Below are 13,342 nucleotides of genomic sequence, written 5' to 3'. Positions count from 1 at the left end.
ATTCAAAACGAGAAAAGAAAAGAGACCATCTTGCTTGACGAGGATTCAAGCATTGGGCAGACTGTAGATATGACAAGTTCTTATGATCCGTGAAAATTGTCACAGGATGACGAGCTCCCTCCAACAAGTATCTCCACTCCTCTAATGCTACTTTAAAAGCCAGCAACTCCTTGTCCCCGATGGTGTAATTCTTCTCCACATGCAGAAGACCCCGAGAGTAAAAGGCACAAGGATGGAATTTTTGTTGCTCCGATCTTTGGGAGAGAATGGCTCCTAAGCCAACATTAGAGGCATCTACTTCTAGGAAGAAGGGAAGCATCACATCAGGCTGTCGAAGAATGGGAGCAGAGGAGAAGGACTCTTTAAGAAATTGAAAGGCTTGGAGAGCCTCAGATGACCATTGCTTAGTATTGGCCCCTTTATGAGTCAGGGCCACGATAGGAGATGCAATTGAAGAGAAGTCTTGAATGAAGCATCTATAGTAATTGGCAAAACCTAAAAAACGCTGAATGGCACGAAGAGTAGTTGGCTGAGGCCAATGTAACACAGCATTCACCTTTTCTGGATCCATTTGCAGGCCAACTCCGGAGACAATATAACCCAAAAATGGAATCTGGGACAACTCGAATGAACATTTTTCTAGTTTGCAGAATAATGAATTTCTCCGGAGTCTGGAAAGAACTTCTGCCACATGTTGGTGATGAGACGGCAGGTCCTGTGAAAAGATCAATATGTCGTCCAGGTAGACAACGACACATACATATAACAAGTCCCGAAAGATCTCATTAATGAAGCCCTGGAAAACAGCGGGGGCATAACACAACCCGAAAGGCATTACTAAATATTCATAATGCCCATCTCTGGTGTTGAAAGCTGTCTTCCATTCGTCACCGGACCGGATTCTAATTAAATTATAGGCACCACGAAGATCCAACTTGGTAAAGATCCGAGCTCCCTTAATGCGATCAAATAACTCAGTGATCAGAGGAATGGGATACCGATTTTTAATAGTAATGGCGTTAAGTCCACGAAAATCTATGCAGGGGCGTAGTGATCCATCCTTCTTTTTTACAAAGAAGAACCCAGCTCCAGCGGGAAAAATGGAAGGTCGAATGAATCCTCGCTGGAGATTCTCTTGGATGTATTCAGAGGTAGCTTGAGTTTCAGGTAAAGAAAGTGGATACACACGACCCCTAGGAGGAGTCTTGCCAGGTAGAAGATCGATCGGACAATCCCAAGAACGATGAGGAGGGAGACGTTCAGACTGAGTTTTATCAAATACATCGGCAAATGAAGCATACTGAGGAGGAAGTCCCGGTGAGGAAGGTGAAATGGAAGATTGCTGTATTTTAAGAGGAGTGACTTGGGAGAGACAACGATTATGACATTCAGCTCCCCAAGACGTAACTTGAGGAGTGCGCCAGTCAATCTGGGGAGAATGACATTGAAGCCATGGAAGGCCTAAAACAATCGGACTTGTAGTAACAGGAAGAATTAGAAACGAAATTTCTTCTTGGTGTAGAACACCAATCTGAAGCGTTACTGGAGGCGTGCTCTGGGTGATGAGACCATTGATAAGACGTGATCCGTCGATAGCAGTCACAGTAATCGGTGTCTTCAGAGTAATCACTGGTAGGGACCATTGATTCACTAGGGATTTAGAAATGAAATTTCCCGCTGCTCCAGAATCAATAAGTGCTTGGGACTCAAAGGACTTGGTAGCAAAAGAAATCGTAACATCAAAAGCGCAGACTTTTCATTTCGTAGAACATGGAGAGGACTCCAGGGACCCTAACTTCACCTCTCCAGAGCTAGTTAGGGCCTGGAATTTACCGATTTCTTAGGGCATGAATTAAGCAAATGTGTGGAATCAGCACAATAGATACAAAGTCTATTCTTTACTCTTCAGTTCCTCTCCTCAGAAGTTAATTTGGAACGTCCGATCTCCATGGGGATCACAGGAGATAAAGCTGGACGAAGTTGAGGGGTTGAGCGAAGAGGTGCTTTAACTGAAGTTGTTTTTTCAGACTCCCTTTCACGAAACCTCATGTCTACACGATGGCAGAGGGAAATCAGATCTTCTAATGACGTAGGTAGTTCTTGGGTAGTCAGTGCATCTTTAATTTTATCGGAGAGCCCCTGCCAGAAGGCGGCAATTAAGGCTTCAGTGTTCCACTGAAGTTCAGAGGCTAATATCCTAAATTGAATGACGTACTGGCCTACTGTACGAGAACCCTGACGTAAACGGAGAATGCTGGAAGCAGCGGAGATTACACGACCTGGTTCATCGAATACACTTCGGAACATCAAAATAAATTTGGCACTATCCTGTAATACTGGATCGTTCCTCTCCCACAGAGGGGAAGCCCATGCCAGAGCTTGTCCAGAAAACAATGAAATAAGATAGGCCACTCTGAAACGATGAGTAGAGAAATTTTGAGGTTGGAGCTCAAAATGAACTGAACATTGGTTGAGAAAACCCCTACAAGTTTTGGGGTCTCCATCATACTTTGACGGAGTAGGCAGGTGAAGCATGGAAGCTGTAGACACCTGGGATGGCACTGGGGAAACGGAGGAAAGCACAGGAGCATCAGCATTAGCTGTGATATTCTGTCCAGATATTCCTTGGAAGCTAACGCCTGGTAACATTGTAATAACAGCTGTTGGCGAGCATCCTGTTGCTCCATACGGGTGACCAGATGCTGCAGCATCTCTTTAGCTGTAGGTTCCGAATCTGGGTCTGTCATGGCCTGATCTTACTGTCACGGGCACTAGGAGTCTTTACCCAGGGATCACCAGGTGATGGACTTACCAGAGCAATATAGGTGGTAATATGATACTCTGGCAGCGGGGTGATCACGGAACAGGAGACAGCAGATGGTAGAGAATGCTCGAGGAAAGTCTATGACTAGCAGCACTGGTAATATATAGGTAATAGTACACGAGGAACTGAATGGACAAAGGAAACGTGAGGGTAGTGAGTGGTCTGCGGATAGCAAGTTGTACCACTGCTATAGTGAGGAGGAATGTCCAGACATAACGAGGAGGTGATGAGAGTCAGCGGTCTGCGTTAAGCAAGTTGTACCGCTGTCTAGATGAAGGAATGGAATCCTAGGTGGAGGTATCCGGAGAGTCAGTGGTCTGCGTTAGCAAGTTGTACCACTGCTATGTGGAAGGATACTGGAAACAGGTGACACAGGGAACAGGAATCAGTGGTCTGCCTCTAGCAAGTTGTACCACTGAAATATATGTGAGGAGGAGCACGGGGAGATAAATGTAATACAGAGTATACGCGGGCACACTGAACTTGATCCCACGAAGATATGCACAAAGTATTAATAACTGAGCAGCACTGCACAAATATACAAAGTCACGGGAACTATCCAGACTACAAGGTAACACAGTCAAATGATGGCAATAGTCTCAGTGGATAGGCAACTCCAGAGAAGAATAACTCAGTCCAGCAAGGTATGCAATACACGAGCACAGTCAATGATAAGTATGCATACCGTGGTTCAGAAGAGCAGGCTGTCAAAAAGGAGTGCAGGGATACCTGAGCGGCAGGAGGCTGGCAGGATGCGAAGTCCCAGGGAAATGGAAGCGGAATCCAAGTAGGTGCAGCGCACAGGTAGGTAGACCAGCAACGATGGAAACAATACTCAGGAAGCAGTAGTATATAGGACTGGTCGCCTGGAGATCACTGAAGAGTAGAAGTGGTATGGCAGAGAAGACAGCAGCGGAGCGTTGATCCAATGCAGACAGGCGAGTTGACACAGGCAGGAACACTGTAGAAGCACGGAGAGCGGATCAGCTGGCTGCAGACACGAGGAGTACTGGAGGGTAGCCATAAGCAGGACACTGCAGATACACGGAGGTAGCGGAAAGGAATCAGCAGGTGCAGTCACGATGAAACACGAGAGAGTTGAGGTAAGCTGGAACTGTTGAACACGGAGACAGCGGATAGGAATCAGCTAGAGCAGTCACGATGAAACACGGGAGAGTTGAAGTGAGCTGATAACTGTAGTGCACGGAGGCAGCGGATAGGAATCAGCTGGAGTAGACATGATGAAACACAGGAGAGTAGAAGTAATCTGGAAACCACAGGAGAGTTGAAGTGGTCTGGAAACCACAAGGGAGTTGAAGTGGTCTGGAAACCACAGGAATCAGCTGGGCTGAATACACGAGGAAACACAGGAACACCTTCAGAGGCTCATGGGGAATGAGACTCCAAGATCAGGCAACGAGGTATAGACAGCAGGTGCCTTAAATAGGGAGTGTTGCCTAATCAGCCAATTAACTAAAAGGAACATGAACTGAAGGTTAGAAAGGGCTGCACATGCGCAGACCCTCAGGATGGTGGACGGCCACGGTTCCTAAACATACGGGAAGAAGCACTCACAGTCTGGTGAGTGACATATCTAGTGCGGAGAGTGTTTGTTTTTCTCTTTAGCTCTTGCCAATGTATTGCGGCTAAAATAATTGTTCTTTATTTATAAATATGCAATTGTTTTGTTACATATCCTTATCGCCTAAGTTGGCACCTTTAAATACTGGTATTCTCAAAATTTGGAAAGTCCCATTTACTACAACATTATGTTTGTGCGGTTTTGTAAATAAAATCTGTTTATTAAGAATCATCATATTGTGGTTATACTGCAATGAATATCTGTTGAGGATCCCTTACCCTCAACTAACTAATTAACATTGCCTATCGATGATGTTGGCTATCTCTGGGACATTGCAAACAAACAAGAACATGCCATCTATTCAATAGAGGTAGTAGTAGAGGTAGGGCAGCACAGTGGCCTAGTGGTTAGCAATTCTGCCTCACAGCACTGTCATGAGTTGGATTCCCGACCATGGCCTTATCTGTGTGGAGTTTGTATGTTCTCCCTGTGCCTGCATGGGTTTCCTTCCACACTCCAAAAAACATACTAGTAGGTTAATTGGCTGCTATCAAGATTGACCTTAGTCTTTCTGTCTGTGTGTATGTGTGTGTACATGTATGTTAGGGAATTTAAACTGTAAGCTCCAATGAGACAGGGACTGATGTGAGTGAGTTCTCTGTACAGTGCTGCGGAATTAGTGGCACTATATAAATAACTGATGATGATGATGGTCCAATGTCTGGCTTATGACCATGAATTTTAGTTTTTTTTTCCAGCATCTCTGTGCTGTACTAGTCCCCTTGGAGTGTTGGGTCTGGCAAATGGTGTAAGCCCCTAACCTAATGCTGATGGCTGTAGACCAGCCCCATGAAGTGGTTGAGGTCCAATCTTAAATGGAGCTCATCCTATTGGAGCACGCCAGCCAATATAGTTACATAAACCTCTAGACTAGTGCTAGAGGTACTAGTGCTGATTCAACCTTCAGGGCCCTCTGGACAATGGGAGCCAGAAGAGTGCATTATGCTTTGGGCAAAAAGTCAACGCATCCCAGATTTTTGCAGCGTACCTGCCAAGAACTGGCCCAAGACAAATTCTGAAGAATAATCCACCCCCAATAAAATTGATAATGATCATGACATGGTGGTCATTTACTAACATGATGCAAGCAGCTCAAGGGTGTAGTAATCCAAAGTAGCACTAACAGTGTAATCATTAGATGTCTGATGTTAAAATTATCTATATGCCTTTTTCTATATTTGTCAGGATATGAGCCACTAAGAATTCCTGCTTCTCTAAGATCTTTACTGAGCTCTTTTCTCATAAAATGCTGCATTTCTTTATATGTACTTTCTATTATGGTGTTTAGTAGACCTTCAAATGTGTCTTGTTTGTGATTGTGACTCCCAAGGACAAGATGCAAAACAAATTAAACATGCAATCCCTAAACACTAAAAATATTGTCTAGATAAAATATCCAATTAAAGGATAAGTAAACTCTGCCATACAAGAGCTAAAGTGAGTCAATATTTCTTTTATTACATATAGCAGTGGGGAATTACTTCTGCCTAGCACATAAACCAGTAATATTCCAAATAACTTTACTCTGTTTTTCCAAAATAGCATAATATTTAGTTTTTAAATGTTCTTTTAATATCAATCAAAACATATTTATAATTGCTTAATAGTTAAAATTCATAAAATAGAGAAGACATTCATAAACGTTAATGCATTTAAAAAAAAAAAAGACAAAAAATAACAATAAAAACATTCAATGTCTTCTAAGGAAGACAACAGATAAAATATCTAGTTATGAAAAAATATATATAATGTTTGCAACACAATTTTGTGCCTATTTTGAATAAATGACAGAAAATTGGTGTAGAAATAAAGGGCCTTGTATACAGTTGGATGGTAGTCCATTTGCTTTGTGTAAATAGACTCTTTTTCTCACTGTAGGAAAAAAAAAAGCATCTGAATTTAGAGTACCGTATAAAATACACTTACGGCCCCCTTTGCCTCATGAAGCGGATTGGGGGGTGTTAACCTGTAAGTTCCGTACAGTAAGGGCATTTAGCAGAATTGTGGCATGCTCCTGGACGGGAGGCTTATATAGACGTGACGCATCTTTAGATACACCTGTCAGGTTTCACCCATTACGCATCTTTACTGGTTGGTGTAAAGTTATGGTAGTCAACTTCATCAACCTGTTTTCTAAAAATAAACTGCCCCCCTCTCCCACCAAATACGTAAGCAGCACCAGTGCTTTGGTCTGGGCTGGTCATTACATTATCATTGCAACATGCATAGGGGTCCCGGTGACCAGCTAAACGGTCTGAGGTTGAGTCATACATGACAATTCTTTATCAACTTAATGCTGCTGATGATGATAACAGGCATATATATTCTGGCCACATCTATATGTCAAAGTGTATCTTTGCTATGGCTGGATCTTAATGTTGTGCTTAAAGTTGCATGCATCTTAAGATATGTGCAGCTCAAAACATAAATGTAAAACCACTATTTTGGGACCTAATTTCTGAATTTACTTTTGTTCTGCAGATTTTGCAGCCTGCTTTAAATGAGACCCAAAATGTTTATTTTGGAATGTTCATTTTGAAACATTTTGAGGTTGTTTTTACAACCTTTTTTTCAGCCCAAAATAACTTTTGACTATTTCATCTATTCATTTATTTCATCTCTTCATCAACATAATTTATTATACTGTGAAGTAGTACATTCCACTTGGACTTTGTTTGTATTATTCCCCTTTCATTATGCTGGGAAAAACATATTTAGTACAATAGTTAAATTATGCCTATTTTTAATAAAGTAAAACTTCCGATATTAAGTAGAAAAATGATTTCTCCTCAGTCCAGGTGTCATCCAGTTTTTCCGTTGAACTATTACTTTGCGGTTTATGGAATTTCAAATTTCAGCCAGTTAAAAATAGTTTCATGCTCGGTTAAAGGACTTTGCGATGAGAGGAAATTATTTTATCCCACTTTTTAACCAGTATTTTATGTGAGACTTTACTCTTGCAATTGAGGCCTTTTATAAATAGTTAGTGAAAGGTGTTACCTTATTGAAAGGGGTCATAAACTACTAGAACAACGCTTTGTCTATAACTGCCCGTTTTCCAAAGAGCTAGATGTGTTCCACAGTACTTGGTTGCCCCCAAGACTTAAACTTGTGGTAGTAGTAGTTTATGAAACATAATACTGCTAATGGTGTGGACAAGAAACGGAAGTCAACCACTAGCGTAGCAAGAAACTTTAAAAATACAGGTCAAAGGGCAGGACAGTCTGAGTTTGATAGAATAAATCCATGATACAGGCTGAGGTTAAGGCTGGCAGAGTTCAATGCAAAAATCTGGTTAACAGGCCAAGGTCAGGGCAGGAAGAGGGTGACAGCATATCCAGAAACAAGCAATGGTCAGGGGCAGGAGAAGACAAGGAAGTCAAATAAACAATTTGGATCAAGAAGTCAAATTACATCAGGATTCTAAACAGAACACTACCTCAAGCAGAAACTATCAAGGCAATGTGTAACAACCTGCCTCCTGGACTTTTGGACTCTATTATTTGTATTGCTATTTTGTGTTCCAGCAGTACCTCTTTTCACCAGAGGTGCTGCTATTGTGCATTATTCTTGTGCTTAAGGAGTTAACCTGTATGTTCACTAATTATCTCATGCACCTGGGTGTGTCTCATTCCCCTTATATATACCTGTTCCTCCCAGCAGTCATGGCTGGTTATTGTTGTCCCATCCTGTGTTGTCCCATCCTGTGATGTCCTTTCCTGTTGTCCAATCCTGATGTAATTTCCTGTTGTCCTTACCTGATTGTTTCTGGACATTCATGCTACTTTCTGCATCAGCTGGAACCTGGTATTTTTCACTGCTCCTTATTACATGTTGTTAATACCTACCCTCTGCTACCCTGCATTACCGTTTACCTGGTTGTTTCTGGACATTCATGCTACTCTCTGCATCAGCTGGAACCTGGTATTTATCACTGCTCCTTATTACCTGTTGTTAATACCCCTCTGCAAATAAATACAGAGTGTTTTCACCAAATTCGTGACTCCTAGCTGTACTTCTGTTTGAGATCCGTGACACAATGAACAAGAAGGAGCCAGTCTTATTAGCTGCACACATGCAGCAAGCTCAACAGAATGTGATTAGCTAGGCAACTGGTTAGATGCTGGGATGTGTAAAATCGCTAGTTGTCATTACTTAGAAAACAGCTCAGAACAGGACAGCACCAGGTTGGTCTGAAAAGACAGTTGTTGTTTCTAGGCAAGTGACTCAGTGGACAAAGACTATGGCAGCATTTTGTCTAAAATGTTATATTTGCAGAGATTTCTGACATATATATATATATTTACTGTCAGCTAGTTTCGAGTGCTTCTCTCACACTATATTGAAGGAGTCACAGAGACATGTACACAAAATGTAAATGTATGTGACGGTTGCTTTAATATTTGCGTTTTTATATTACAATCAGTCAAAAAAGCACACAGCATAAATTAGAACTCATAAATTCACACCAATTAAATTAGGAAATATAATCTAAAAAATATATGCATTACAGTTATATAGTTATCTAGGTTTTCATTTTAAATCTATAACACAAATGCATATTGATTTTTAGCTCAGCAGCACTGAAATTTATGGAAATTGAATGCAAAACAGACTGCATCAATGTGTAGCAGTGTGGACGGTGATTCTGTAATGATATATATTTTAATGTTATGATTTGTAGTTGATTGAAAACAAAAACCATGCCTGGAAAATAAAAATAACATTTTTGTCAGTCAATTGATGGCATCAGAGATGTAAAACCATTCGAGAGCAAATGCAGTGTGAAGGAGAGTACAAGATACAATTTTCTTTATGTAGAGGGGAAATGAAGAGATGATAAAGTTCATAAAGTCTGGTCTTTTACTGAAATTGTAGTGTGACCTTGTTTTTCAATATATGTCATTCAACAAGTTAAACCTGACAGCCTAAATTTTCTTCCAGTCTGGTAACTGTGGCAGCAAGAGATTTCAATGGAAGACTAACTGCTGTGTCACACTGCTAAAAAGTTACAGAAATATCTTCTTAACCTCCCTTACGGAAATATTTCTGTGCTTTTTTCTGTTTTCAATAACTTTTACATTTGGTGTGTCCACCAGTGCCTGTACTGGTCCAGCACAGGAGATTCGTGAATGGGATTTTAACAAAGGAGGGATCATTGTATGTTTGAACAAGGCAAGCAGTAGCAGGTAGACAGGATATCCTACACTGGAACATTACGGACATTGGGTGACACATCAAATCAGACTGTAGGCTTAATCATAACTTGAAAGAGAATGTTTATCCTTTGCAAGAGGCACTCATGGGCAATCATATTAAAAAATACATCTTTATTAATTCATGTATCAAAATGTAACCACATTCCTTATTAAAAATTCAGCTAAAAATTACTTTTCAACTGTCTTCACTAAAGTGAAAAAATGTACAATAAGATTAAAGAAAATTCTTGTGAGTATATTTATTAAACTGCAGGTTTGAAAAATTGGAGATGTTGCCTATAGCAACCAATCAGATTCTAGGGCCTGATTCATTAAGGATCTTAAATGAAGAGGATTCTTATTTCAGTCTCCTGGACAAAACCATGTTACATTGCAAAGGGTGCAAATGAGTGTTCTGTTTTGCCCATAAGTTAAATACTGCCTGTTTTTTCATGTAGCACACACATATCAACTTTACATTTCAGTGTACAAATAAGCTATCAAGTATTTGTGTGCTACATGAAAAAACAGTCAGTATTTAACTTATGTGCAAAACAGAACACTCATTTGCACCCTTTGCAATGTAACATGGTTTTGTCCAGGAGACTGAAATAAGAATCCTCTTCATTTAAGATCCTTAATGAATCAGGCCCCTAGTTATCATTTATTTAGCACATTCTACAAAATGACAACATATCCACTTTTTCAAACCCGCATTTTAGTAATTATAACCCTTGGTGCTCTATCTTGTAAATGATAATTGTAATCGTATTTGAAAACCCTTGATTTATAATTTACTAGGATAATTGCAATATATTAATATCTATTGAATTATCATTTTCCTATTATATCTATAGGTGAACAAAATATCTTTATTCATAATTCTTCAGTTTATCCTCAAACTTGCTGTTGATTATGAGAAATCTGTTTGATATAGGTATTTTATGCTTTTAATAATGAAATCATTCAATTTTGTTACATTTTTGTCACTAGATTAACATTATACTTCTCTTGCCACGTCATGGAGATCCCTATTCAGATAATGGAACTTTTATTTGATATATCCAAAATCTCTAGGTAAAATATAATTCTGATGTATATAAAAAATAGAAAACTTATTCTTAGAGATGAATGATTAACAATGTGTCTCGAGATGATCGTTGCAGTCTTCTACAGTGGAATACTAAATGCTTTCAGACACTCTTCATATTCAGAATGCTGCTCCGTCACGGCGTCTATGATATTTAGATACTGATTTGCCAAGTTAGATGCTACTCCTTGCAGAGGCGCGGAATCTAATGTATCAGATGGTCCTCACCAGAGACCCTCGCAAGATTGTTTGGGTTTAGCTGCCTTCACTATGCAGGTTGCGGCCCTCTTCGAGAGTACTTGGTGAGACTTGCAGGGGAAGAAGCAGTAGGAGAAGATCACGTGAGACACTATAGCCTGCGGGCTGCAGGGGAGTTGTCACTGGAATGGTGGAAGGTGTGATAGTCTGCGGACTGCAGGGTAGCTACCACTGGAATGGTGGAAGGTGTGATAGTCTGCGGACTGCAGGGTAGCTACCACTGGAATGGTGGAAGGTGTGATAGTCTGCGGACTGCAGGGTAGCTACCACTGGAATGGTGGAAGGTTTAATAGCCTGCGAACTGCAGGGTAGCTACCACTGGAATGGTGGAAGGTGTGATAGTCAGCGGTCTGGAGGGAGAGCAGCACAATGTACATCCAGCTACTAGCAGGTTAATTACCTAAAGAACAGGCACAGACTAAATGAAGCAGCTGCCTGAAATAGTGGGAGGCTGGATTGGGAGCCAATGAATGAGGTCCAGAGGAATTAAAGTAGCGGTTGCTGGCCAGAGCTGTAAGAGGAACGCCGGCGGTCAGGTAAGTGATCCCGGTATATGACATGCCCTCAATCTCAATATTGGTATGATTCTAATGGCAAATCCTTTCTTAATCTTTAGATTAAAGTTTATGTGGGGCGATGGAGGGCTAGAATCAACTGTAACTTATACACCTGGGGCTTATTTCATCAACGCATGCATTCTGATCATAACGTGCGTTTGTTCACAAATGCAGCCATATAGGCTCTATGTACTCCAGAATTCAACAAGGAAACGGATCTGAAAATACGTGCACTGATGAATTCGGGGGCAGGTCTGCTGCACTCTGCTACACAAGACACTGCAGGATATGTCCGATACCTAAATGGATTAGAAATTTGCAAAAGAACGCACAGCAAAAAAAATATATATTAAAGGAGTGTCACCTGTTAATAATAAAGGCATTAGTGATAAAACAGTTAAAAAAAAGTGTTTTTTATTTTAAATATTTACTTTCCCCATGAAATACATTTATTAAGATGCTCTTATTGTGTAATGAACATAAAATACATTTTTATAGCTGCTCCTGATTTGAAACACATGTTATAGCATGCATACGAGACTGTCATCACTACTGATTAGGACTTAGACGAGCCACTTAGCTGGAGGAAGAGATACGGCTGAAAAACAAATAACTTTGAGACAACTATAGCTTGATTCTGACATAGCTGCGTGCACTTGAGTTTGGCACGTCCTTAATCTACATTGACTGCAGCAAAATGTCCCTTCCCCGACCCATTCACTCCCCAAACTCGTAGGCTGTTGTAAGTGTCCTTTGAGTTCGAAGACGAGTGGACAGGGCTGCATTTACTGGGGTATGTCCCACTTCTGGGCATGCAAAGAGTGATTTTACGTACGATATGCTCAAAATTCCCAGATAGGTGCCTTGATGAATCAGGGCCCTGGTGTCCATGGAACAGTTTCTCTGGTTCACAGAATTGTTAGGGGTTATAGATTATGGTCATAAGGGGCTGGTGTAGAGTTGGTGGGGGGAGGGGTTAAACTTTTAATAAGTTTCAACTAATAAGCTTACATAATACCGTAATGTCATATCCACAAGAGAGAATAAGATCGTCACAGTGTTATTAATAAATGTGAAAGTCCCATTTCAATATAAAATGGAATTTAATACAAGCACAAATACAAAATACAAATTAAATTAAATTCATCACAAACATCTGCAGTTTTCTCCCTTTAAAAACTTTCGGGTAATCCTCTTCCCTGCAATAGTTTATATTGAAATGTTTCAGTTAAATAATGCAGATAGACGTCCTCTACTACATACAATATAGCACCCAGCTGGTGGTGTGAATACGCAGTCAGCCAATCAGAAGTAGCTAGATAGTGATGCTGATAGTCATCATCATCATCATTATTGTTGCACCAGTTCTCCGGCACCCACAAGAGATATGCCTTCTAAAAGGATCCCCTATCTTTAATTTTGCTAGCTACTATGCCTTTATGCTGATTTTATACCCGAAGCTAAGTAAAACATTTGTTTTAGAATTTGATGGTGTTGTGTGGTTTCATTCTTTTTCCATAGCTTTTACTGAGATGTATCTGAGCAACCAGACACAATATTTTTCCTCTTTCCACCATGCGCATTTTCAGGTTGATCCACAGACCCACAAAACTAGAGGCAGGCTGATTTTTTAGAACGGTTAGATTAAAGCTGTGGGCACCTCTTAGGTATGACCCATATCATTTGCATGAGCTACAGGTCTGGTGTAAGTGCCAAGTGACAGTGATGATGGTCTCGTAGGCATGCTAAAATGTTTGCCGTAGACATTAATAA

The sequence above is a fragment of the Mixophyes fleayi genome, chromosome 3 (assembly GCF_038048845.1).
Source record: "Mixophyes fleayi isolate aMixFle1 chromosome 3, aMixFle1.hap1, whole genome shotgun sequence".
Taxonomy (NCBI): domain Eukaryota; kingdom Metazoa; phylum Chordata; class Amphibia; order Anura; family Limnodynastidae; genus Mixophyes; species Mixophyes fleayi.
This window is presented reverse-complemented; position numbering follows the sequence as displayed.